This window comes from Pan troglodytes, chromosome 16 (genome assembly GCF_028858775.2).
Source record: "Pan troglodytes isolate AG18354 chromosome 16, NHGRI_mPanTro3-v2.0_pri, whole genome shotgun sequence".
NCBI lineage: Eukaryota > Metazoa > Chordata > Mammalia > Primates > Hominidae > Pan > Pan troglodytes.
In genome coordinates, this window is record NC_072414.2 from 93,490,621 (window position 1) to 93,518,105 (window position 27,485).

The 27,485-nt window shown below is 48.1% G+C and overlaps 1 long non-coding RNA gene across 1 annotated transcript; it reads right to left on the bottom strand.

Moving 5' to 3' along the window:
* Positions 1-15,687: 15,687 nt before the first annotated feature.
* Positions 15,688-22,647, bottom strand: LOC134808563 (uncharacterized). The gene is made up of 2 exons (XR_010151822.1): positions 22,563-22,647; positions 15,688-15,732 (listed from the first exon to the last, which is right to left on the bottom strand). It is a non-coding gene; the product is annotated as an uncharacterized LOC134808563 (long non-coding RNA).
* Between the last annotated feature and the right edge of the window lie 4,838 nt (positions 22,648-27,485).

Sequence of the window (27,485 nt, forward strand, 5' to 3'; positions counted from 1 at the left end):
AGAATGCATAAAATAGTAATGATTATTTCAAATATAAAGACCACGAAGACAGAAATAGGTAGAAAGATGCTGCTGACCCAACTTGATATTGAAACCATTTTCCCTGGTGCTGGGATATCATCTGCTTTGGAAAAGGGCCAAAGAAAGTGGCATTAGGTTCCATAATATACATGACAGGCCCTGGATGCTTATCATGTCTGTTGTTTGGAAATTAAAAGTCTAGGTGTTTCTGAGACATTCTGATTTTTCAATCAGTCACACCCATTGGCCCCTAAGGCACCTGCCAGATTCCAGGTTCAGATATTTGGTCTGGAAAATGTGACCACTATAACTTAGAGGTAAGCAAGAAGACAATGGATTTACTGAGTTATTACTCTACACCAGACCCCAAGCATTGCTTTTCATGAGGCATCTCACTCCCTCCTCTTTGCCCTACTGGGAGGTGGCTACAATGACAACCTGGCTTCCCATTTCAGTGAAGAGACAGACACCATCAGAAAGTGCTTCTGCAAGCCGCCCCTACCCCTTCTGCGCCGGCTCATCTTCCCACCCATCCTTCCCACCTAAAGCCAGCCCTCTGCCTACGCACCAGACATTGGCTTCTGCCTACTCAAGGATGTGTCCAGCAGGGCTTGCTTCTCTCGCCTGCATTGTTCATTTCCCCTTTGCAGGATCATTCCCATCAGATGCATGGATGAAACCTAGATGCCCCTTCCCCCAGTCCTCTCTGGCTACTGCTTCTCGTTCCCCTTTACAGCATAACTGAGGAACATGAAGGAGCATTATTCTCCCAGTCCTCTCCTCCAGCATAAACTGAGCCCACACTAGTCAGCTTCCCTCACCCTCCTCATCCCATGGAAATGGCTCTAGTCAAAGTCACTACATGCCCCTCCACTGCCACTCCTAATGTCAACTCTCAGTCCTTATCTCACATGACTCATTGGCACCATGGGAACCAGTAGGTCTCTGCCTCCTACTTAAAGCACTTTCCCCAGGAGGCTCCCAGGACCATGTACTCTTCCAGCTCTCTTCCAGACACACATCCATTCCTCAGGCTCCTTAGTCTTTCCTCCTCAGCTCCCAGGCCTCTTGATGTCATTGCACCCTGGCTCAAGTTGGCCATTTTCTCCCTTCAATTGCAGTACCCCTGAGGCTTTCCATCCACCATGGCAGTGAGCTTGGAAGTATGTTCTCCCCAGGCAAGCCTTCAGATGAGACTGCAGCCCCCGCCGACGCTTTGATTGCAGCCTTGACAGGTGAGAGACCTTGAGTCAGAAGCAGCAAGCAAAGCCATACCCAGATTCTCACCCAGAAAAACTGAGAGATAATAAATGTTTGTGTTTTTAAAGTTTTAGAGTAATTTGTTGCATAGCAATAGATAATACATTCTTCTATGACCTAAGCTTTGCCCTGTTTAAGCTTCGAAGCTTTCCCAATTCTAGCCTTCTGGCATCTAGAGGATAAATCTGTGCCTTCCTCAGTAGGTTCCCAGAATATAAGAGAAGTTTGATTTTAGAAAGATGACAATTGCTTCTGGCTGAGTGTGGTGTTTTATGCCTGTAATCCCAGCACTTTGGGAGGCTGAGGCAGAATAATTGCTTGAGACCAGGAGTTCAAGACCAGCGTGGGCAACATAGCAAGATCCTATCTCAAAAAAAAACACTAAAAAATTAGGCATGGTAGTGTCCACCTGTAGTCCCAGCTATTCAGGAGACAGAGACATGGGGATCATATGAGCCTAACAGTTCAAAGCTGCAGTGAGCTATGATCAAGCCACTGCACTCCAGCATGGGCAATAGAGCAAGACCCAGTCTCTATAATTTTTTTTTTTAAAAGAAAGGTGATCATTTTATATAAGCAATTTTCTCCATGTGTTATGTTATTAAAGATGTAAACTGGACTCAGAGTTCAGCAGAGGGGAAGAATCAGTGTCCACTAATGTCCTGTTTTCTCTTCCTGCATGATTTGCAGCAACTTCGAAAACTCCCTTTTTCTTTGTGTGCCAAAAAGTCTGGCTTCTCAGCCTCATTCCCAAGCGGCCTTCTCTGGGTTATGGAAGGAATCCACTTGCCTCTGGAGGAGGGCTACACAAAGATGTCCAGCTCCTCACATATCTTGTAGGACCATGGCATGAGGCAGAGCCCTGCCCAAGTACTCCACGAACCAGATCCAGCTGAAGTAATTATTGCATTCCAAGATCCAAAGTGTATCCAGCCATGGGAACAAAAGCTTCATCTTATGTTCCAGTGGGACTGGCTGCTTGCAGTGCTCTGCGGAGAAGGATGTAAAGGCCAAGTTCACACTCTGTGGGAAAGAATGCCATGGTCAGTGATCAGCTAGTGATGTCTGTCATGATCACAGGGATGGGAAGTGGAGGCAGGCTTTCCACTGATGATGCTCCCTCCATTCCTTACAAAATCTTTCCCCCTTGTCCTGAAGGCCTTTTGAATGAGCTCTGCATCCAGTTGTGTCTAGGTACTTTTAAAAACAGAAAGGGCACAATCGGAAATGGCAGCCCAAGGCCCACCCAACCCCAGGTTAGGTCCCATTGATCTTGTCAACTGTTCATTCAAGAAAAGAAAGGCGGCTGAGCGTGGTGGCTCATGCCTGTAATCCCAGCGCTTTGGGAGGCTGAGGTGGGCAGACCACCTGAGATCAGGAGTTTGAGACCAGCCTGGCCAACATAGGGAAACCCCGTCTCTACTAAAAAAAGTAAAAATAAAAAAATCAGCTGGGCGTGCTGGTATAGACCTGTAATCCCAGCTACTCAGGAAGCTGAGGCATGAGAATTGCTTGAACCTGTGAGGCAGAGGTTGCAGTGAGCCGAGATGGTGCCACTGTGTTCTAGCCCGGGCAACAGAGTGAGACTCCATCTCAAAAAAAAAAAAAAAAAAAAAAAAAAAAAGGAAAAGAAAGGAAAGGCAGGCCAGACGAGAGGTCCAGGAAGTCAGGCAGGAAGCTGCAGGTTTGTGTTGGGTGGGAACATGGGGGTGATAGTAACCTGGCATAGGGCAGCCACAGGCAGTGAAGACAGAGGGAACAACAACCCCTCATCGATGGATTGTACTGGGAAGAAATGCAGAAAACTCACAGCCTCATCTTCCGCTGAAACACAGGCATCCTCGGAGGTGGTTGATCCAGATCCATTTAACCATCTGTGGATGGAGGTAGCTGACCACGGTGGGTGACAGGCTCATCATAGAGCTCGGGACTGCAAGGTCCACCCTCAGGTGCAAAGAGCACGTTACCTTTTCAGGGGCCTTAGGCTCCCTCTACCTCCCTACTGGAAATAAGTATTAAGCAGTGGTGGGCTGATAAATGCTCAACAGCTGGCCCTCTGGAGGGAAAGATTGTGTGTGTGTGTGTGTGTGTGTGTGTGTGTGTGTGTGTGTGTGTGTGTGTGGTGTACATACACATATAAATGAAGAGATAATTTATTATGTTACTGATATAAAGAATGTACAACAAAACATAATGATACAATATCCTTTATTATAAGCTGCATATAGTTGGTTGATCCTCACAGAATGCCTTTGTTGAGTTTTTCCAAACTCTTGTATCTACAGCCTATGTCTGTTTGCATATGATGACTAAGTGTGCTTTACACATGAGGGTTGGCTATTTTCATTTCGTTTCATTTTCATGAGGCTGATATTTTCATTTATGTTAACAAGTAAAAGTGAGACAATGAAGGCGAATATCAGAAGTTCACTTATTCATCAGTGTCACAAGTGACTTCCTTGCTGAATCAATCAGGCCACAGTTTTTAAGTACTGGAAGAATAAATCCTCAATTTTTTTGCTTGTCACAATATAGGGGTGCATCAGTGTAGTAGGTTAAATAATGGCCCTCAAATAATATATGCAGATCTGAATCTATGAAGCCTGCAAATGTATCTTATGTGGCAAAAGGGACTTTGCAGATGTGATTGAGTTGAGGATCTTGAGAAGGAGACATTATCCTGGATTACATGGGTGGGTCTTAAATGCAATCACAAATGTCCTGATAAGAGAGGATAGAGGGAAATCTGACATAGAAGAGACGGCCATGAGAAGACAGCGTGGAGAGAATTCTGAAGACGCTAAGCCACTGCCTTTGAAGGCGGAGGAAGGGGCCACGAGCCAAGGAATGCAGCTCTAGAAGCTGGAAAAGGCAAGGAAACAGACTCCCCTGGAGGCTCTGGAGGGAGCGGCCCTCATGGCACCCTGATTCCATCCTGCTGGAACTGATTTGGGACTTCTGACGTCCAAAACTGTGAGAGGACAAATGTGCCTTGTTGTAAGCACCAAGTTTTTGGTAATTTGTTACAGCAGCCACAGGAAACTCACACAGGCAGTTTTTAATCTATTGCATCTCAGCTCTGAATGCACCTTTCAATATGTGCTTTAGGACAAAGATTGGAACCTTTTAACCATTTTGCCTTTAAAGTGAACAGGATGTGAAGCTTTCTCAGTAGACGGTGCTGGAAGGACTTTCCTGTAATTTCCAGGAAGGTCAGCCAAGCGGAGACTATCCCGTGGAGTCGGACGGAGCCTCAGAGCCAGAACACAATGACTGTGGCCATGCCTGGCGGTGACTGCCTACACAGCAGCTGGCCTCCGACCTCACCACGCAGCCTGCCACTTCCTCTGCAACCTCTCCACCTCCCAAGCAACCTCAGCACCCAGAAGGCCTTCTGCCCTGGGGGCACTCAGTTTCCCACTGCAGTTCACGCCTTTGGTTACTAATCACCTGCTCCCTGCCTGCCCTCCAGAGGGTGCCTATTGTGTGTGCACCAACTCCAAACCAGCTGTAGCTGTGTGCTCTGGGCTACACTTCATTGCTATCCAGTGGCTGAACCACACCCTCTCCAGCTACGTCTGAACCCCTAACAACTTCATTTTTACTTTGGTAGCTCCCTCAGCCCTAGGATACTGCATAGAGCTTCTTTTTATCTTACTCTTTTTTTTTGAGACAGTCTTGCTCTGTTGCCCAGGCTGGAGTGCAGGGGTATGATCTCGGCTCACTGCAACCTCTGCCTCCTGGGTTCAAGCGATTCTCCTGCCTCACCCTCCCGAGTAGCTGGGATTACAGGCACCTGCCACCACGCCTGGCTAATTTTTGTATTTTTAGTACAGATGGGGTTTCACTGTGTTGGTCAGCCTGGTCTCGAACTCCTGACCTCATGATTCGCCCACCTCGGCCTCCCAAAATGCTAGGATTACAGGCATAAGCCACCGCGCCTGGCCTATCTTACTGTTTTACAACTGTTAATAATTTTAACTTAAATTTCCCCTGTTTAACCTGCTGTGTGATTTCTGTCTCCCGATTAGAGCCAGACTGCTACAAATGGCCCCAGACATGACCCACTTATAAGTTGAATCTGTACTATTAACAATTTTTTATTACTTTCTTAAGCCTAGAAAATCAACAAAACAATAACACAAGCTCTGATTTGCAGTGTTTGCCAACTTCCATGGTGTAAATACTCCTATCATGGCCAATCCCAAGCTTTCAATGTGACGTCACAGATTGTGGGCTTGGGAAGAGATGCCCAGTAGCTGTCACTATATACTCTTCCCACGGCATTGATATAATAGATGCAAGTAACTCTCAAAGCATAGAAAATAGCAAAAGTAGTAAAACTCATTGGGAAGGGGTGTTTGTTAACATATTTGATTATAAGTTCATATGATTAATTGTGAATAATGCCTATATTTACAACTGGCTCACAAAATCTGAGCACATTTAACGCTTGGTTCTGTTGAATGTTACAAGCCAGCTCCAGCACAGCACTGGGATTAAGGGCCCCCAGCAACAAACCAGGGGGAGCTCCGCATTCTTTGGGCAATTGCTGGCCCCCTCTGGCATCAAGACAGGTCTTCGGTTCAGCCTGTGGCATTGGGATGGGGTGGTGGAGGGGGGACAGAGGAGAGGGTGCAGGCAAGAGTTTCTCTGTTGCAGGATTCACTCAGGACCTCCCATTGCTCCTGTTTTCTGCCCTGACGTTGATGCCCCTTCATGTCCTGGCCCGAGGATGGAGGCAGCAGCCTTCCCCTGGACCCTTTCCAGCATGGTGAGACCTGCCATTTGCCATGCATCTGAGAGTCCTTGAGGTCATGGCAGCTGCTCTTTTGCCCCCACTTGAGGTCATTGAAGGAGAGTGAGGGAATGGCTGTAGGTATGGTGGTCAGAGAGTCAGGAGTCTAGTCCCGACCTTACTCCTGGCTGGTGGAAAGACTGGGGGCCAGTTGGTCACGCTCCCAGGCCTGAGGCCCCACCTGTGCGGTGAGGGTGGGCCTGATGCCACTCTGAGGACTAATGACCCTGAGGCTTCTTCCAGCTCCAGGATGAAGTCCTGCCTCACGTCCACCTTAATGGCAGGCACAGTGATGCCACCTCCCAGGATCTGGCAGCTGCAGGGGCATCAGCAGGTGCTGCGGTCCTGCTGGGATAGCCTATCCCTGGGAACTGGCCCCAGACACTGATCTCAGGACCTGCCATCAGAAAGCTCAGCCTTCGCCAAGAGAAAACAAAATGCAGGCAGGTCATCTGATCTTCCTTTTCCACTTTCCCAGGGACCAACCAGCCTTTATAATAAAACCCAGAGGAGACAGTCCCTTCCCAGAGATAAAACCCTTCCCAAGCCGTCCCTGCTACTAGGGCAACGCTGGGCACTGGGCGGCTGGCAGGGAGCCCCAAGAGCTCTCCGCCAAGGGGGCTGGGCTGGTGGGACCAAGGTCCCAGAGGCTGCCTGCCCAGAGCCTGTGCTAATGAGGGAAGAGGGCTACACTCCGCTTTGGAGCCCCTCTCAACAGAGGGGACACCTTGGGGTCGGGGGTCAGCATGACGGATGTCTTCAAGGTTCAGTGTGCAGACAGGACTGACCTCTCCCACAAGCAAGATGCTAAGGGAAGACCCCAGAAACAGCAAGTCCAGGACATGTGAGTATGGGGGTGATGCAGAGAGCCTCACAGTACCCAAGGACAGGGTCGGAAAGACCTGAGGTGACTGGACCGCCCTGGCCTGGGAGGCAGCCTGTAGACTGTGGGGCCAGTGACGGTCCCCTCCTCCCAGGTGCAGTCCTACCCTTCCTGCGTCACCCTCTGCACACCCCTCTCCATTCCTGCTGTCATGCTCGGGCCAACGTCCCAGGTCTAACTAGCGAAGCCTTTGCAAGCTCCACGCTGCACTCTTCGAGAGATCCTACTCAAAAGCGGGGCTCAGAGTGGACTTTCTTAGAAGGGACTCTCTTTTCTCTGACTGCCCTTCACCAGTGCCCTGCCCAAGGCTGCCCCCGCCCCGCCCCCCACTTGCTCATTTTATCACCTGCCCCTCCTCCCCACTGTTCCTCCAGGCCTCAACCAAAGGCCCTCCTTCGGGTCATCCTTTCTTCCTTAAAACAGCATCTGATGTCTGACCTAGTTCAAGAAAGCCGTGGCTCAGTGTCCGAGGAGCCCCGTCTGCAGTCTGCCCTGGCCACGCCTAGCTGCATCTCCCTGTGCTTAAACAAAGTGTCGCTAAGTCGGGAATTCATGGGCCTGTTAGCGGCTTGGCTTCCACATGTCCCCTTTCATGGTCTCACTAGTGAAAGGTAGATGAAAGAGCTGGGCGTGGTGGCTCATGCCTGTAATCCCAGCGCTTTGGGAGGCCGAGGTGGGTGGATCACAAAGTCAGGAGATCGAGACCATCCTGGCCAACATGGTGAAACCCTGTCTCTACTAAAATACAAAAAATTAGCCGGGCATGGTGGTGAGCACCTGTACTCGGGAGGCTGAGGCAGGGGAATTGCTTGAACCCGGGAGGCGGAGGTTGCAGTGAGCAGAGATTGCACTACTGCACTCCAGCCTGGCCAAAGAGCAAGACTCCATCTCAAAAAAAAAAAAGGTAGATGAGAGAAGAATAAAGCATAAAGCTAAGGTCTAACTTGCTAGGTTATTCAGGAGGGAGAGAGGACAGAAATTACAAATAAATATTGATATGTATACATACACCCGTACTATAGATAAGTGTATGTGTATACATGTGCAAATGACTGTATATTATGCATACACATGTGTGTATGTGTGTGTGCACATGTGTATAAATGTGTGTATATGTACATATGTATTTATACACACACGTATCAACTCCCATAAATGCACAAGGCTCAGCCTGACCTGTCATTTAACCAAACACCAGACAGTGCCTTCCCAGAACATTCTACCCTCAAGGCAGAGTGCCTCCGTGACACGCAAGGCAGGGGGCCAGCTGCAGGCGCCAGGCCAACAGGATGAATGTCTCAGGTTTTCACGCCCCTGGTGGCAGGGCAGGCCACTGTGGGCCTGCTCTCTTCTCACCTTGCTGTCACTTTAGTGTCCTTGAGGTGCTGAGGACTCTCAGTTTGTATGTCCAGCCCAACGGCTCCTGGGCTCTAGACCCAGAGACTCAGCACTGCTCGACACCTGCCCCGGGCCCACAAGTCCCCCTCTACCATCCTCCTCCCACTGTGCATCCAGAAGCCTGGGTGCTCCCGGACACCCCTGCTCCCCACATGCCCATCTCCCACCGTCTGCTTGGTTTTCACTCCTAAACAGTCCTTGGGTGCAGCCACTTGTCGGCATCACCACCACCCCGGGTCATACCCACTCTCGCTCTCCAGTGAGTGCAGCCAGGCTGCTGTTTGTGAACTTAACTCTCATCCCACCAGCTGTGGCTGCCCAGCTCCTAAAGCAACACTAGGGCCCTGGGTGGGGCCTGCAAAGGCTGTGAACCCCACGCAGCTCCCCCTCTGCTAGCCCCAAGCCCGGGGCTGGTTCCTCCTCTGTCCTCTGATGCCCCAGCCTCCTCTCTGGGTGACTGCTATATCACCACCTGAACCCTGCTCCCCGGGGCAGGGACTTTCTTAGAAGAGACTCTCCAGGCAGCCAAGCACAATTGGAAGCAGCACCTGCTCAGATCTTCCAAACTGAGGCTTGGTGAGGCCTCCATTAGGAGCACTTCATTGACAAACGTTTGAAATTCTGAAGATGACCTCCGTGGGTGCTGGGGAGGGGACCTGGGGCCTGGCCCTGGTGAGTGAGGCCCTCCGGCCGGGCACCTCTGGATATTGGCTGGGAGGGCACCCAGGGCCGGGTGAGGCCCCAGCTTGCTTTTCGGCCTCTCCTCACTTCTCCCTCACCACATGTCCTTGGGCAGGTGACTGCTAATGTCGGTGACCAGGCCAGGCTGCCGCCACCCCCACCCCATTTCCCAAGCCTGGCTGCTGGTGGCAGGGTCTGGTAGAAGTGCTGTGGCCTCCACGCAGGCATCCCTCTCCATGGGATCTCCATGGAAGAGCGTGTGCTGGTACCTGGGTGTCGGGACCCCATAAAAACCACGGGTGACCCCTGTGCAGGGGCTGGGGCTGCTGGGACTGTGGATGGTCCCCCTAAGCCCCATGAGGCACATTTCCCAGGCATGGCAGCATGGCGGCACCTCTCTGGGGCTGTCCCTTGTGCATGCACTCTTACTCCAGCAGTCTCTGGTCCCTCTACCTTTCTCTAGTGGCCCTCGGGCTGAGAAACCATGAGAGTGTGTCCAAAGCAGGCAGCGGCCTTAAAGAAATGCCAGCCCACCTCCTCCCCACCTAGTGTCCAGAAGAGCTGCATGTTGGAAGCAGGGGTCTGTGCAGCCCTCCCCTCTCCCCTGGTACACCCTATTTGGGGAGCAGATTTGCCTGGGCAGGTCTGCACGGGGTCTGCTCCCTGGCCCAGCAGTCACTGGTGAGACACCCAGCCCTGGCATCCTCTGTTCCTAATTTCCACGAAGGTGCCTTTTGTGGCTGCACCTACTTGCGTAAGGACTGAGGCATCGGCCAGGAAAAGACGTCAGGCTTGGCCAGCTCCATCTAGCAAGACGCTCCAGGTCACCAGGGAAAGGGCTTTTCACTAAAGCCTCCAGGGAGCCTTTGGAACATGAGCAGCACAGCTTGGAGACGAACCAGCAGAGCACGTGACAGCGAGGAGGCAGCCGTGCAGGTCGTCACCCAAGCCCCAGGCCACAGCGTCCACGGGAGAGACTTTCCTGCAGCACTGGGTGTTGGGGGTAGGGAAGAGAACAAACTTAATCCTGGGCTGTTACGGGGAGCCCTGACGAGCCCCAGAAATATCAGGGACTGCAGGAAGGGTTCCAGTGTCACTGGGGAACCCGGATTCCCACAAATGCCTTGCTTCCCACAACCCGGCCTCCTGGTCCCACATGCCTCACCTGTTGTTCCAGCCTCTGCACCTGCTCACATCTCTGGGGAGTCACCCAACGGGGCTCCCCAGTCCCCGCAGCAGCATTTTCCTCTGACTCTCAGGGCCCTGCTCTGCCTTCTGTGCTCAGCAGTTGTTTCGGATTGGGAGTCAGGAGGCCATTCCCACACTTGAAACAAGGCTGCAAGAGGAGGCTGAGCAGAAACCGCACACCCCGAGGGCAAAGCGACATGCTCATTGCCCTTGCGCCCTTCCTCCTTCCCCAGGAGCAGGACTCCTGGCCGCTCTGCGTGCACGGGCGACGGCTGCCGTTTATCAGCCTTCAAATTTGTGCCCGAATCACCTGCTTCCAACTCCTCAAATACAGACTGGCTTAGCTCAGCCTGATTAAGACCAAATTAGGAAGGGCAGTTGTGTTCCACCAGAGCCCAGGGAGCCAGGCGGAGGGCAGGAGGATCAGGCCACCGAAGGTCACCTACACACAAGCCCGTACCAGTGACGTCATCGTGGATGGAGGAGATGGGCTGGCATTTTTTAAGGCTGGCCCCCTGCTCGGGACACACTCTATGTGTTTCTAAGCCTATGGGCCACTGGAGAGAGCTGGAAGGAGCCAGGGACGGCCACAGGGAGGTGCCACCACGCTTGGGAAACACCTCGTGGGTCTGGGCTGCAAATGGCCATCCACAGTCCCAGCCCCGGCAAAGGGGTAGCTCACTGTCCTTATGGGGCCCCGACACCCAGGCACCAGGACGCGCTCTTCCACGGATGCAGCTTAGATAAGAAACCACCTTCAGGACTCTCCTACACATCTCTTCACACCTGTGCACAAAGGAATCAGCAAAAGATCCCCTCCCAGCCTGCTGTGACCGCAAAATTCCATACCCAAGACCAGGGCTGCTTAAATAATTCGAGCTCTGCAATGGAAACCTACAAAGCCACTAAAAGCAGCAGAGAACGCTGGTACGCTGGTGAGCAGCTGTGAGTGGCAGCTGAGATTCATTACAGTTCCGCAGTCGGACTCGGGAAAATGCTTCCGTGTGTGTAGCAGGTTGTGATGCGGCGTGTGGTCCCAGCTGAGGCCCCCACACTGACAGCAATAAGAGTCGAGTATCTCACATCCTAAAGATGCTGGTCCGTGCCCGAGAGCAGATAGTCTATGAGACCTTAACCGGGGCTGTCCCAGATGCCAAGAGGTCCCTAAGCCACTCTGAGCCCTTCTGGAAGGGTGAGTTTGATCAGGGAGATGGCGAGGGAGGAGTCCTTGTCCAGGAGCTTTGGGGACGTCAACCTTGCTCCTACCATGGGGAGTGCAGAAGGGGGCTTCCCCCCTCACCTCTCCTCACATCTGCTCCACCTCAGCCCAGATCAGAGGCAGGGAGAAGAGCCTTGAGGAGCCCCGGAGTTGGGTGCACTGACTGGACCCCGCCCTAAGTGGAAGAGGGAGGCTGGTCTGGAGGGGCTGCAGGAGAACAGCAGAGTTGCTCAGCAGGACAAAGGAGACACTGCGGAAGGGGTCTGAGTTCAGGTCATCTTGACTGGTGTCCTCAGCATGGCCCATCATGAGGCAAAACCCTAAACACTGCCTCAAAGTCTGGGAAGGGAATGGGCTGTTTTGTCCTTGGCTAGAGCCCTGCCAGCTGTCCCGTTCCCTCTAAGTGCCGCACGCACCGTGGACGTGGCCTGCCCTCTGAGTGCCGCACGCACCGTGGACGTGGCCTGCCCTCTGAGTGCCGCATGCACTGTGGACGTGGTGTTCCCTCTGCCTGGTCCTCCTATGTGAAATCCCCTTCCCAGCCAGCCAGCGCCCCCACCTGCACTCCTGGCCCCACCCTTGAGGTCCTTTCTGGGGTGGCTGAGCTCTTCTGCAAGACCTGTGTCCGGGCTTCCCTCCACCCCAGCTCAGACCCTCCCAGGGGCCCATGTCCATGTCGGTAGAATGCATGAGGGACGCCCAAGCCCATTCGGTCCCAGGTGCCTCCTTCGAGGCAGGGCCGTGTGTGTGTCATCAGCATCACACACTCACACACACTCACCCGCAGGCAAAGCCCCTCCCTGAGCCCAGGAAGGCTCCAAAAGGGGCGTGGTCACAGCCTCCTGCGCCTTCAGGGGCGGGAACCCAGAGGAAGAACAGCCCACGTGCAGACTCCGCAGGAATGGACACAGTTGGGAGGAGAGGGGAGTTTCTTGGAAGTAAATTCCCCCTGACATTGAGATAACTGGTTCAGGGTCCCATCCACAGAGTACGTGCCTGTTAGCAGGGCAGGAGGCCAGAGGGTGGGGCCTCGGGAAAGCTGCCCAAGCTCACCAGGGACTCCACTGCTCACAGAGCAAGCAGCCTGACTTGTTCAGCTTGGAATCTGGGCTGGGACCACTGGGGTCAGCAAAGAAGATCTAGGAGAAATCCCATAAAATATCAGACTATCAGGATCCAATATAATATGTGTGATATTGAGCTCATTGCACAGAAGCTACAAGTAAACATTGGGTTTAGGCCACTCAGGGAAAAATGACGGAGCCTCATTTCCATAAGGAGCTGGCCTCATTTGAAAGCTTTCCACCCCACCTCTCGCCTCACCTCCCCCGCGCTCCTTTCTTGCTTCATAAACTTTCACCACTGCCATCGACCAAAAAGCAAACAGAGACTTGGAAACCCCGTGTACAACACGTACACTGCGCTCTCATTGATCACTATTGGGTAAACTAAAATGTAGCTTCCCACCCAGGGGAGGCGTGATGTGTGGGTGTGTGTATGCACGTGTGAGTGTGACTGCGGGTGAGTGTGTGTGAGTGTGTGATGCTGATCACACAGGATAAGGCATAGTCCTTTATCCTGTGTCTGAGAAGATGCATGGTTTGTAGAAACAGACAAATCTGTGAACTGCAGGATGAATGGCCCTGGCTGCTGTGAGCCCATCACCCCCTGATCACACATCATAAAGAGACCTTGAGGAAGGAGTGAGTTTACTGACTGACATCTCATTAATTCAGCCCCGGCAGGAAACAATGAAATCTAACTTTTCTAGACACCATGAGATACCCCTAGAATCACGCAAGCTTACAAATGAGCATTTTGTGGGAAACATTTTTATCCTTAACTAAAACATTCAAAGCACAGCTTAATTTTCCTTCAGACTCCGGGTCCTCGCTGTGGAAGATGGTCATTCCTTGGAGCTGCAATCAGGATGACTCCAGCAGGGTGCCCACTTGGCCCCAGAGAAAATGGCTCTAGATCACTGCATCTTGCAGCCTTGCATCTACTCGCAATGGTCAGTCGTAACCATGTGAATGAAGCGATTCACAGCGGCACACGGGGATCAATTATAGCAAAATGGCCGAGGTGAACATCACCCTAATCCATTGAACTGCTCCGGCTCAGCTGACACATAATCGATAGCGTCGTAATCCATCTAGTTAAAAGTTTGCAGAAGCAAGGAGAGAGGGCTGGAGCGAGATCCAGGGAAGCAGGGGTTTGCTCCCGTCTCTTAACCCTGAGCTGCCACAGGTCTACGTCGTGGGGCCAATGTTATTATATCTGCAAACTCTGGCCGAATTTACACACTACAGCCCTCTTGGAGTTACTGGCTGGCTCGGACCCCATCATATTCCACGTGGGATTTGAGGTGGCAGCCATTTGTTGCTGTGTGCCTGGAGTCCTTACCCGCCAGGCAGCCCTCTGAGCTCCACTGGCTGCAGCGGGCAACCAGATTTTAGACACACGGCTGCATGTCAGGGGTGTTTGCAGCTGGCGGGCCACGCTTATCTGCAGAAATGCTGGCATTTGCACTGTTCTGTTTCTGCGGTTGCCTCCAGGACCTGGAGAGCTGATTCAGTTCTCCCTGGCTGCTGATACTCCTTTAGGGATCCAGACTAAACCAAGAGCCAGGAGCTGCAAAGCTGAGGCCCAAGCCCTGGCTCTTGGTGACTGTCACCCTGGAGGGCCTGGTAAGCTATGCAAATAAAGACAGGTCGTTGCTGTTAATAACAGTAAAAGCGCAAAAGGTGGCAAACTTTTTGTATTTGTAAATTAGAGTGGATTATAAATATCATATGAGGAGATCTCGAATTGTGTTTTTACACAGATTGTGTCATTTGCAATCCCATGAGGAAGCTACTGATAATCCCTCCATTTTACAGATGAAGAAACTGAGGCCTTGGTTGGCTACAGACCACACTGATGTATCTGAGAGTTCTGGGGCCTTGGCTCCCCACCGCTTTGCCGCCTGTCTCCTTGTGAGCCGCCTCTCCCCACCTCCTTCCACCCCCCACCCCTGTGTCTGTTACTCGCTCGCTTGCCTCCTGGTGCAGGAGAGAGAGGGCTGGAGTTACGCCGCCCCGCCAGCCAGCACCGTAACCTGCAACTTCTCTCCTCAGGGTTACTGATCAGAAAAGATTCTTCAGTGTCTGATTTCATTATCTACTTACAAAATGTTTTCATGATGATTACATCAAAAATTAGCTGACTTATTTTTCCTCCAAGAATTTCCTTTCTTACATAGGCCAACATTAGCCGTCCCCCTATCCACGACACACTGTGGCTGACCCCAAACGGCTGGGCCAGTTGGGGGTGGCGTTTGGCTGCTAGTAGCCAACTGTGGCTTAAACAAGAAAGAATTGTTTTTTCTCTCCGGTGGGAAAGAAGGCACAGCTGGGGTGGAGGCTCCCTGTATCCTTGGGGACGGTACATCTTTCTTGTCTGCCTTTCTGTCACAAACACATCCTTACTCCAGCCTGAAAGGAGGAGGAGAGAAGAAACAGGCAGAAAGGACACACACTGCTTCCAAACGAGTGGTGTGTGTCTGGTCCCATCCAACAAAACAAAACAAAATAAAATAAAACCAGAAACCACAAGAGGCCTCCTTTGGTGATGGATGTTCCGGTGCTCTTGGCTTCCACGAGTTCCAGCCCGATTCAGCCAGGATCTCCAGTCCCAGGCGTATCAAGCAAAAGGAAGTGAAGATGAGAGTTGGGGGACTGCTGAGAGGCAAAGGAGCAAATGTGGCTGCTGTGGTGACCCTGATATTGGCGACTGCAGGAAGCAGCTGTGAACCCTGGAGCCGAGGGAGCTCAGAGGAGGGGCTGGCGCTGTACCTCTGAACCCAGCACGCCAGGCCGGCAGGCAGAGGCCTTGCTGTGGCCATGCCCATCTTCTGCTTCCAGAGCAGGGGGGCTCTTCAGGGCACCTGTTTGTGTACCCACAGCCAACAGCTCTGGGCAGTTAGTGGGAAATTACAGCAACCAGTAAAGTCAGAAGCACTGAGGCTTTAGACTCACACACGTGCAGTATCTCCCCAGCCGCTGGCTAAAGACATTGACCTTTTTTGGTGACGGATGTTCCGGTGGTCTTGGGTTGTGGGCTTCCACAAGTGGGGGTTTTAGCATGATTCAGCCAAGATCTCCAGTCCTGCAGCCTGGGACCCTGACTTGGTAAACAGGAACACATCTGACACCGCTTGAGTCGCCATCTGTAGGAGGTAAGTGTGAGTCTGGGTTCCAAGCCTGTCAGGGAAGCAAGCGCTGTCTGTCTGCAGGAAGATGTCTGTGGGGAGAGGGCAGATCTGAGTCCAGTGAGTCTCTCCTGGAGGCAGCCTCCAGGTCCACCCTCCCCCAACTGATGTCCTCTCGCAAATGAAAAACACTCAAGACATGGAAAGCAGACAGACGGCAGGAGGGTCCTTAGCCCGGACTGATGACAGCCGGCTCTGGGCCAGGTTCTGGACAGGATTGTGGGCACACGGTCCCGGCCCACCACGGCAGTTCTTGTGGGATGGTCTTGGTCCAAATGCGAGCCCCTCTCAGGCCAAACACCTGCTTACTCCACATTTTCATGTAATAATTCTAATTCATGTAAATGACGTTGTTTCATCAAGGACAATTGAAGTTATGGTTGGCCACTTTGGGTAACTTATTTTTTATTTTTTTAAATTTTTTTTGAGATGGAGACTCACTCTGAACCCCAGACTGGAGCGCAGTGGTGTGATATCGGCTCGCTGCAACCTCCGCCTCCCGGGTTCAAGCAATTCTCCTGCCTCAGCCTCCCCAGTAGCTGTGATTATAGGCGCCCACCATCATGCCTGGCTAATTTTTGTATTTTTAGTAGAGACGGGGTTTCACCATGTTGGCCAGGCAGGTCTCGAACTCCTGACCTCAGGTGATCTGCCTGCCTCGGCCTCCCAAAATGTTGAGATTACAGGTGTGAGCCACCACGTCCAGCCACTTTGGGTAACTTTTAACATAGACAAAATAGTTATTTTGAGAGGCATCCTAAAACAAATAGAAAAAAAAAAATCCTGACTATCCAATGGCCTGCATTCTTTAGTTGGCATAAGGAGACTTCTAAACTCAATTCAGATTCTAAAATTATCTACCTAAGTTATTCTACTCAGGTCAGAAAAAATTTCAGTGATAAACTGAGACTTGTGCCGCGCATTTATATTCTAGGCTTTTCTGACTTCCTCTGACCAATCATTTCCCAGGAGGTGCGAAGCCTTGCTGGATAAAAGGTAAGCGGCGTGACCCTGAAAAGGACACAGGGTTAACACATCTTCGAAAACACAAACACACAAACAACAAAATAGAAACTCTTTTGACAGGAACACTTGGCAATAGTGCGAACAAAAGATTAACTGGAAAGTAATATCCCACCTAATTACAGAAAAAAAGAACTAGTGAGTTCTGAGGGATTGTGAAGGAAGACTCCAGCCAGCCCCTCTCACCTTCTTTTCCCCTGCTCTTCCTCCAGCTCTTGAAAGACTCTGGAGGTTAATTATAGCAACTGGTATTTTCTAAAAATGGCCTCTGTGTGGTTTCTAGTTTCATTGCTTTTTCTGAATCTTCCTGCCCTCCTGCCCCCAAGTCAGAGCAGGAGTTCACGTCTACTCCCCTTGGCTTCGGGTGGATCTTTGTAGCTCACTCAATTAATGGGCTGTGGTACGTGTACCGCAGCCTGGCTTCTGGAGCTGGGTTAGAACAGCCGACACAGCTTCCGCGTGGCCAGCCAGCATGCTGGAAGGGAGCCCAAACCAGACCCTGCAGGGAGACCACACGGAGAAGCCCCTGTGGAGAGGATCCCCAGGCAGATGACTAATGAGCCTGTGGGTGATTCCAGCCCCCATCCTCGGAGTCTCCCAGCTGCGGCCCCAGGCATCACAGAACAGAGACAAACCATTCTGCTGTGCCTGTCCAAATGTCTGATGCACAATATCTGTGAAAATGTGTGACTGTTTTACACCACTGAGCTTTGAGGTAATTTGTTACACCGCCATAAAAAATCAGAACATCAAGTAATGACACAAATGTTCCATCATGATGTGCATACTCTAGAACTAACTCGCACAGATAAACAGATACCCCACAGAAGAAAAGTAACACATATTACAAGGTCTATTAAAATCCATGGGAGATGCTGTCCTAATTGGTTACAGAGAGCTTATATAAATTTAAAATAAAACAACGCAAGAGTTTCCAGAAGATAGAGAAAAATGTTAACCTTCTCGTTATGTGTTGATTCATTTTTTTTTCAAAGGAAAAAAGTTTAACTGTGACTTTCATTAATAACTTTGGTTACTAGGTTACAAAAAAAGACTATTCACAGCTTTTAAACATGGCTGGAAATGCTTTAAAAATCATTCTATAAATACAGAAGAATGTATTTAAAAGTTCATATAATGTTCTTGATAGATGGCTTTGTAGACAAACTAGAGTGAGATGGTGATTTTGAAACATCTCGTTTCTGCTTCCATGTGGGATGCAGAAAGCTGCAAAGAATAATAAAAAACCTGGCCAGTGTACCAAAGTTATAATTTTTCTTGAGTCTATCAAAGATCTAAGATGGCAAGGCAACCAAATAAGCAGAATTCCAAAGAGGGAGCAGGCACTCCAGGGAGACACAAGACACATGGCGTTTCTCACCTTTGCCTGAGCACAGGAAAAACATGTGGCCCCCATTAGGTATGAAGCTATCAGATAAAATGTTAGTAAATCATTAAAGTCCAAGTGTGGCCTAGGATGTAAGTTTGGAATAACTGGGAAACTCAGGGAGTCACACTCACTCACAAAATCACTGAGGGCTCTCAAGAGACATATTAGGAGTGGGCAGGAAACGGGGGCTGCTCCTTCAGAGGCACAGGTATGTGGGTGTGCAGGACAAGATCAGCTGCTGTTGGAGGACAGGAACAAAGCCCCACCCACTTCCCCTGGATCCTTCCTTTCTATGCAGTAAACGCCTTAAGACATTGAGGGGAGGGGACCGCATCCTCCCACACACAGGGCACAGGCAAAATCCACTGCTCTTATAGAAAGACTAGAAGCAAAACTTATATGCCTCTGGAAGAGGGGTAGGAAAACTCTAGCCCCAAGAACACAGGAGAAAATCCTTTGGAACTGTGGGAAGGGTAGATGCAAAAATGTGCTAGTTCTGGGATAAAATTCAGAAGCTATTCCAGGCCCAGGATCCTATACCAGTACCAACCAGAAGTCTGCTACACCGAGGGAGGGGAGAGCAGGAATCTCCTGTCCAAGACCATCACAGATACAAGGCAGAATTTAATTGCCGTAGGAAGGAAGAGCAGAATTGCTGAGACAGCCCCACCCTAAGGTTTATATCTGTCTAAGATTGAGGTTGCAGCAAGACAACAAAGAAAACCCTATCTCACCATAAGCCTAGCACAGAGTAACAAGTAAAGAGAGTCTATCCCTGAAGAGGCGAGAGTATAGATAGAGTCCCTCTGTGGCAAAGACATGCAGGAATAGCTAAAAGGTAAAGGGAGCATTAGGAACACAGAAGAAAACCACCCAACACCCCAGTCCCCAATCTAGTACAAGATATTATAGAAACATCTCGTATTTACAGAAACTTGAAGCCTTAGCAGCACCGAAGATAGCAATAGCAACAAAGTAAACCCAAACCCAGCTCAGCTCCTAACTAGATCGACTTCACCTTGCACACTAGAAGTCAGACATAATAGGCATAAAAATTTGGAGATGTGAATATTATTTACCTCAGTCTGTACTGTTAACACACAATGTCTGGCATTCGATCAAAAATTACAATTTTTTAAAAAGCAAAAGATAAAACAATCTAGAGACAAAGCAATCAACAGAAATAGACTTGATGACCCCAATAGTTGGAACCATTAGACAGAGATTTTAAAATAACTATAATAAATATGTTAATGCATCTAATGTAAAAGGGGCAACAAACGCAAACAGATAGGGAATTTCACCAGCGAGAGGAACACTACAAGAAAAAGTAAAATAGAAATGCTAGAAATTAAATATATGACATTACAGATAAAGAATTCTTTTGACAGGCACATGAGTAGAATGAATACAGCTTTGAAAAAATCAACACATTTGAAAATAGGTCAATAAAAATTATCCAAAGAGAAACACAAAGAAAAAATAATGGCAAAAGCAAAGCGGAGTATTCAAGAGCTGTAGGACATCATGAGATGGGCTAACGTATATGTTATCAGTCACAGGAGAGGAGGGAATGAAGAAGAAGAAATATAAGAAGAGAAAATAGTCAAGGATTTTCCAAAAGTAATAACAGACATTAAACCACAGATCCAAGACTCTCAGAGAACCCTATGCAGAATTAATACCAAAAATAAAGGAAAGGAAAAAGAAAACACCAACACCACCATCAGCAAAAAATCCCACTTAACTATACACATCATAGTGAAACTGTCACAAGTGGAAGATGAAGAGAAAAGCTTGAAGATAGCAGAGAAAAAAGGGAACATTACATGCAGAACAGTAAAGATAAGAATTACAGGACACTTCTGATCAGAAACTACACAAGCCAAAAGACAATGGAGTGACATTTTTAAAATGCTGAAAGAAAGGGAAAAAATCTCTCAACCCAGAATTCTATATTAAATAAAAATATTTTTAAAAATTAAGGTAAAATAAAAACATTCTCAAACAAACAAAGGCTGAGACAATTCATTCTCGATTCATTTAAAGAAGTTTCTTCAGATAGAAAGAGTGTATTATGATCACCTTGAGGAGGATGGGATCAGCCCCCTCTCACTGGAATAGTTTAAATGTCAAGAATGATAAGGCCATATGCACCAAGAAGATATGGAAATGTTTCTTGCTCATGCCATGGGACTTTCTGAAGAGAAAAGGTCAGGTGCAAGTCAGTATAAATGGTGGGAGTGAGGCAGAGTTAATGGATTTGGCTTGTATTGTGAGTAGGTGGTGGGACTGCGGAAAAGGTTCAAGCACAAAGGGTGGGGCTTGTGTGGTTCAAACTTCCTGCTGACACCAAGGGAAGAAATATGCAGGTCCCTGTAATTGGAGAAGGAATGAGGTTTGAAAGCTATCAAAGGTCAAACATAAGAAATGGAATCTTACTCTTTATCACATGGAATATGAGAGCAGACAGAAATTCGGGTCTACACCAGGGGTGTCCAATCTTTTGGCTTCCCTGGGCCACATTGGAGATAGAATTGTCTTGGGCCACACATAAAATACGTTAACCCTAAGGATAGCTAATGAGCTTCAAAAAATCAAAAAAATCCCATAATGTTTTAGGAAAGTTTATGAATTTGTGTTGGGCCATGGTTGGACAAGCTTGGTTTACACAAAGAAATGAAGAGCATCAGAAATGGTAAAACATGGAAGTAAGTATAAAAGATTCCTCTCATTTTTATTGGAGTAACCACATTCCATCTTATATTTCCCACTATTTGCAACCAAACTCTGGATGAAATCTCTAAAGCAACCATCAGAAGACTGAGAGGCAGAGAAAAGAAGGTGACTTGGCTAGGGAACAACCAGGTGGTGAGTTCCTTGTTATGATTTCCCTCCCGTATATCTTCATTTGAGTACCGGAGAGGCCCACACTCAGAAATACCAACAGGCACAAAAAACAAAGGCTCCAAGGAAAGCTTACTTTCTCTAGGCAAAAGTATTGATAAAGGGCAGCCCTGAGAGATAGAACACATTCTACTCCAGATGAACAGATGGTATTAAAAAAAAGTGATACCATCCTCCAACCCCATGCAACACCGCAGCTGCAGGGACTGAGGGCAGAGCCCTGTCAACCATCCCTGTCCTACCCTAATGATCAGGCACCCTTTCTTCTCCCGACTTGGAGTCTATGGTCAGGGAGACCGTGTTAGTTTGTTCTCCTGCTGCTAATAAAGACATCCCTGTGACTGGGTAGTTTATAAAGGAAAGAGGTTTAACTGACTCACAGCTTAGCATGGCTGAGGAGGCCTCAGGAAATGTACAGTCATGGCAAAAGGGGAAGCACACATGTCCTTCTTCACATGGTGGCATCAAGGAGAAGTGCCAAGCAAAAAGGGGAAAAGCCCCTTACAAAACCATCAGATCTCATGAGAGCTCACTCACTGTCATGAGAACAGCAGCATAGGGTAACCGCCCTTATGATTCCATTACCTCCCACTGGGTCCCTCCCATGACATGTGGGGATTATGGGAGCTACCATTCAAGATGAGATTTGGGTGTGGACACAGACAAACCATATCAGAGACTGTAGGTGGAGACCTGTTTGGCCATTTCTGTCTTGCATTAAGGAGAAAGAACCCTTCCTCCTCTATACCAGGACTCAGAGCAAACTTCAGGGTGAAGCCCTTTCAACTATTCTGATCCTACACTAACATGGGTAGAAGTGGCACCCCTCCCCCAATACCTATCACTGTGGAGACTGCAGAGTGAATCCTTTCTACCATCCCACTGCTGCACTAAGCAAATGTCAGCAAAGAGGTGATGCTCCTCTCCCACTCCACTGGTGCATAGACTGTGACCATCCCCACCATGCACGAAGCAAACAGCAGCAAAGAGGCAGCACCTCCTCCCCTCCCAATTAGAGCAGGGTAGGTAGGATTACGGAGGAGAGAACCTGTGTATTAATTCCTGGGCAGACCCCCAAGCAGCGTATGCCTAATAAGAATCAACACATTAGAAGATTGGAGAACTGAGCTGCGGTGTGGCCTCTGGGCAGCACATAAGCTGGGAAGACCAGGGTAGCAAACTAAATTGGCATTTGAATCTCAGCCTATGAAAGTGTACTGGAACATGCATCCTGAAGCTAAACAGGTTGACTGCCTGCTGAAAGAAGATTTAAATAGAAACCAGAACTTCATCACACAACACTCAGAATGTCCTAGTTACAATCCACAATTACTCATCACACTATGACCAAGGACATCTCAATATGAATGCAAAAAGGCAACCAACAGACAGCAACACCAAGATAATACAGATACTATAATTGTCTGACAAGGGTTTTAAGGAACCAGCATAAAAATGCTCCAAAAAGTAAATAGTAACACTGTGGGAGAAAAAAAAAAAAAGAAAAAATAGAAGCTCTAAACAAAGGAAAAGAAAACTTACCACAGGAGGAGCCAAGATGGCCCAATAGGAACAGCTCCGGTCTACAGCTCCCAGCGTGAGCGACGCAGAAGACGGGTGATTTCTGCATTTCCATCTGAGGTACCGGGTTCATCTCACTAGGGAGTGCCAGACAGTGGGCACAGGCCAGTGGGTGCGCGCACCCTGCGCGAGCCGAAGCAGGGCGAGGCATTGCCTCACTCGGGAAGCGCAAGGGGTCATGGAGTTCCCTTTCCGAGTCAAAGAAAGGGGTGATGGACGCACCTGGAAAATCGGGTCACTCCCACCCGAATACTGCGCTTTTCCGACGGGCTTAAAAAACGGCGCACCACGAGATTACATCCCGCACCTGGCTCGGAGGGTCCTACACCCACGGAGTCTCGCTGGTTGCTAGCACAGCAGTCTGAGATCAAACTGCAAGGCGGCAGCGAGGCTGGGGGAGGGGCGCCCGCCATTGCCCAGGCTTGATTAGGTAAACAAAGCAGCCGGGAAGCTCGGACTGGGTGGAGCCCACCACAGCTCAAGGAGGCCTGCCTGCCTCTGTAGGCTCCACCTCTGGGGGCAGGGCACAGACACACAAAAAGACAGCAGTAACCTCTGCAGACTTAAATGTCCCTGTCTGACAGCTTTGAAGAGAGCAGTGGTTCTCCCAGCACGCAGCTGGAGATCTGAGAACGGGCAGACTGCCTCCTCAAGTGGGTCCCTGACCCCTGACCCCCGAGCAGCCTAACTGGGAGGCACCCCCCAGCAGGGGCACACTGACACCTCACACGGCAGGGTACTCCAACAGACCTGCAGCTGAGGGTCCTCTCTGTTAGAAGGAAAACAAACAGAAAGGACATCCACACCAAAAACCCATCTGTACATCACCATCATCAAAGACCAAAAGTAGATAAAACCACAAAGATGGGGAAAAAACAGAACAGAAAAACTGGAAACTCTAAAATGCAGAGCGCCTCTCCTCCTCCAAAGGAACGCAGCTCCTCACCAGCAACGGAACAAAGCTGGATGGAGAATGACTTTGACGAGCTGAGAGAAGAAGGCTTCAGACGATCAAATTACTCTGAGCTACGGGAGGACATTCAAACCAAAGGCAAAGAAGTTGAAAACTTTGAAAAAAATTTAGAAGAATGTATAACTAGAATAACCAATACAGAGAAGTGCTTAAAGGAGCTGATGGAGCTGAAAACCAAGGCTCGAGAACTACATGAAGAATGCAGAAGCCTCAGGAGCCGATGCGATCAACTGGAAGAAAGGGTATCAGCGATGGAAGATGAAATGAATGAAATGAAGTGAGAAGGGAAGTTTAGAGAAAAAAGAATAAAAAGAAATGAGCAAAGCCTCCAAGAAATATGGGACTATGTGAAAAGACCAAATCTACATCTGATTGGTGTACCTGAAAGTGATGCGGAGAATGAAACCAAGTTGGAAAACACTCTGCAGGATATTATCCAGGAGAACTTCCCCAATCTAGCAAGGCAGGCCAACACTCAAATTCAGGAAATACAGAGAACGCCACAAAGATACTCCTCAAGAAGAGCAACTCCAAGACACATAATTGTCAGATTCACCAAAGTTGAAATGAAGGAAAAAATGTTAAGGGCAGCCAGAGAGAAAGGTCGGGTTACCCTCAAAGGGAAGCCCATCAGACTAACAGCGGATCTCTTGGCAGAAACCCTACAAGCCAGAAGAGAGTGGGGGCCAATATTCAACATTCTTAAAGCAAAGAATTTTCAACCCAGAATCTCATATCCAGCCAAACTAAGCTTCATAAGTGAAGGAGAAATAAAATACTTTACAGACAAGCAAATGCTGAGAGATTTTGTCACCACCAGGCCTGCCTTACAAGAGCTCCTGAAGGAAGCCCTAAACATGGAAAGGAACAACCAGTACCAGCCGCTGCAAAATCATGCCAAAATGTAAAGACCATCGAGACTAGGAAGAAACTGCATCAACTAACGAGCAAAATAACCAGCTAACATCATAATGACAGGATCAAATTCACACATAACAATATTAACTTTAAATGTAAATGGACTAAATGCTCCAATTAAAAGACACAGACTGGCAAATTGGATAAAGAGTCAAGACCCATCAGTGTGCTGTATTCAGGAAACCCATCTCACGTGCAGAGACACACATAGACTCAAAATAAAAGGATGGAGGAAGATCTACCAAGCAAATGGAAAACCAAAAAAGGCAGGGGTTGCAATCCTAGTCTCTGATAAAACAGACTTTAAACCAACAAAGATCAAAAGAGACAAAGAAGGCCACTACATAATGGTAAAGGGATCAATTCAACAAGAAGAGCTAACTATCCTAAATATATATGCACCCAATACAGGAGCACCAAGATTCATAAAGCAAGTCCTGAGTGACCTACAAAGAGACTTAGACTCCCACACATTAATAATGGGAGACTTTAACACCCCACTGTCAACATTACACAGATCAACGAGACAGAAAGTCAACAAGGATACCCAGGAATTTAACTCAGCTCTGCACCAAGCGGACCTAATAGACATCTACAGAACTCTCCACCCCAAATCAACAGAATATACATTTTTTTCAGCACCACACCACACCTATTCCAAAATTGACCACATACTGGGAAGTAAAGCTCTCCTCAGCAAATGTAAAAGAACAGAAATTATAACAAACTATCTCTCAGACCACAGTGCAATCAAACTAGAACTCAGGATTAAGAATCTCACTCAAAACCGCTCAACTACATGGAAACTGAACAACCTGCTCCTGAATGACTACTGGGTACATAATGAAATGAAGGCAGAAATAAAGATGTTCTTTGAAACCAACAAGAACAAAGACACAACATACCAGAATCTCTGGGACGCATTCAAAGCAGTGTGTAGAGGGAAATTTATAGCACTAAATGCCCACAAGAGAAAGCAGGAAAGATCCAAAATTGACACCCTAACATCACAATTAAAAGAACTAGAAAAGCAAGAGCAAACACATTCAAAAGCTAGCAGAAGGCAAGAAATAACTAAAATCTGAGCAGAACTGAAGGAAATAGAGACACAAAAAACCCTTCAAAAAATTAATGAATCCAGGAGCTGGTTTTTTGAAAGGATCAACAAAATTGATAGACCGCTAGCAAGACTAATAAAAAAAGAGAGAAGATCTAATAGACGCAATAAAAAATGATAAAGGGGATATCACCAGCGATCCCACAGAAATACAAACTACCATCAGAGAATACTATAAACACCTCTACGCAAATAAACTAGAAAATCTAGAAGAAATGGATAAATTCCTCAACACATACAGTCTCCCAACACTAAACCAGGAAGAAGCTGAATCTCTGAATAGACCAATAACAGGATCTGAAATTGTGGCAATAATCAATAGCTTACCAACCAAAAAGAGTCCAGGACCAGATGGATTCACAGCTGAATTCTACCAGAGGTACAAGGAGGAGCTGGTACCATTCCTTCTGAAACTATTCCAATCAATAGAAAAAGAGGGAATCCTCCCTAACTCATTTTATGAGGCCAGCATCATTCTGATACCAAAGCCAGGCAGAGACACAACAAAAAAAGAGAATTTTAGACCAATATCCTTGATGAACATTGATGCAAAAATCCTCAATAAAATACTGGCAAAATGAATCCAGCAGCACATCAAAAAGCTTATCCACCATGATCAAGTGGGCTTCATCCCTGGGATGCAAGGCTGGTTCAATATACGCAAATCAATAAATGTAATCCAGCATAGAAACAGAGCCAAAGACAAAAACCACATGATTATCTCAATAGATGCAGAAAAAGCCTTTGACAAAATTCAACAACCCTTCATGCTAAAAACTCTCAATAAATTAGGTATTGATGGGACGTATTTCAAAATAATAAGAGCTATCTATGACAAACCCACAGCCAATATCATACTGAATGGGCAAAAACTGGAAGCATTCCCTTTGAAAACTGGCACAAGACAGGGATGCCCTCTCTCACCACTCCTATTCAACATAGTGTTGGAAGTTCTGGCCATGGCAATTAGGCAGGAGAAGGAAATAAAGGGTATTCAATTAGGAAAACAGGAAGTCAAATTGTCCCTGTTTGCAGACGACATGATTGTATATCTAGAAAACCCCATTGTCTCAGCCCAAAATCTCCTTAAGCTGATAAGCAACTTCAGCAAAGTCTCAGGATACAAAATCAATGTACAAAAATCACAAGCATTCTTATACACCAGCAACAGACAAACAGAGAGCCAAATCATGAGTGAACTCCCATTCACAATTGCTTCAAAGAGAATAAAATACCTAGGAATCCAACTTACAAGGGATGTGAAGGACCTCTTCAAGGAGAACTACAAACCACTGCTCAGTGAAATAAAAGAGGATACAAACAAATGGAAGAACATTCATGCTCATGGGTAGGAAGAATCAATATTGTGAAAATGGCCATACTGCCCAAGGTAATTTACAGATTCAATGCCATCCCCATCAAGCTACCAATGCCTTTCTTCACAGAATCGGAAAAAACTTTAAAGTTCATATGGAACCAAAAAAGAGCCCGCATCGCCAAGTCAATCCTAAGCCAAAAGAACAAAGCTGGAGGCATCACACTACCTGACTTCAAACTATACTATAAGGCTACAGTAACCAAAACAGCATGGTACTGGTACCAAAGCAGCATGGTAGTGGTACCAAAACAGAGATATAGATCAATGGAACAGAACAGAGCCCTCAGAAATAACGCCGCATATCTACAACTATCTGATCTTTGACAAACCTGAGAAAAACAAGCAATGGGGAAAGGATTCCCTATTTAATAAATGGTGCTGGGAAAACTGGCTAGCCATATGTAGAAAGCTGAAACTGGATCCCTTCCTTACACCTTATACAAAAATCAATTCAAGATGGATTAAAGACTTAAACGTTAGACCTAAAACCATAAAAAC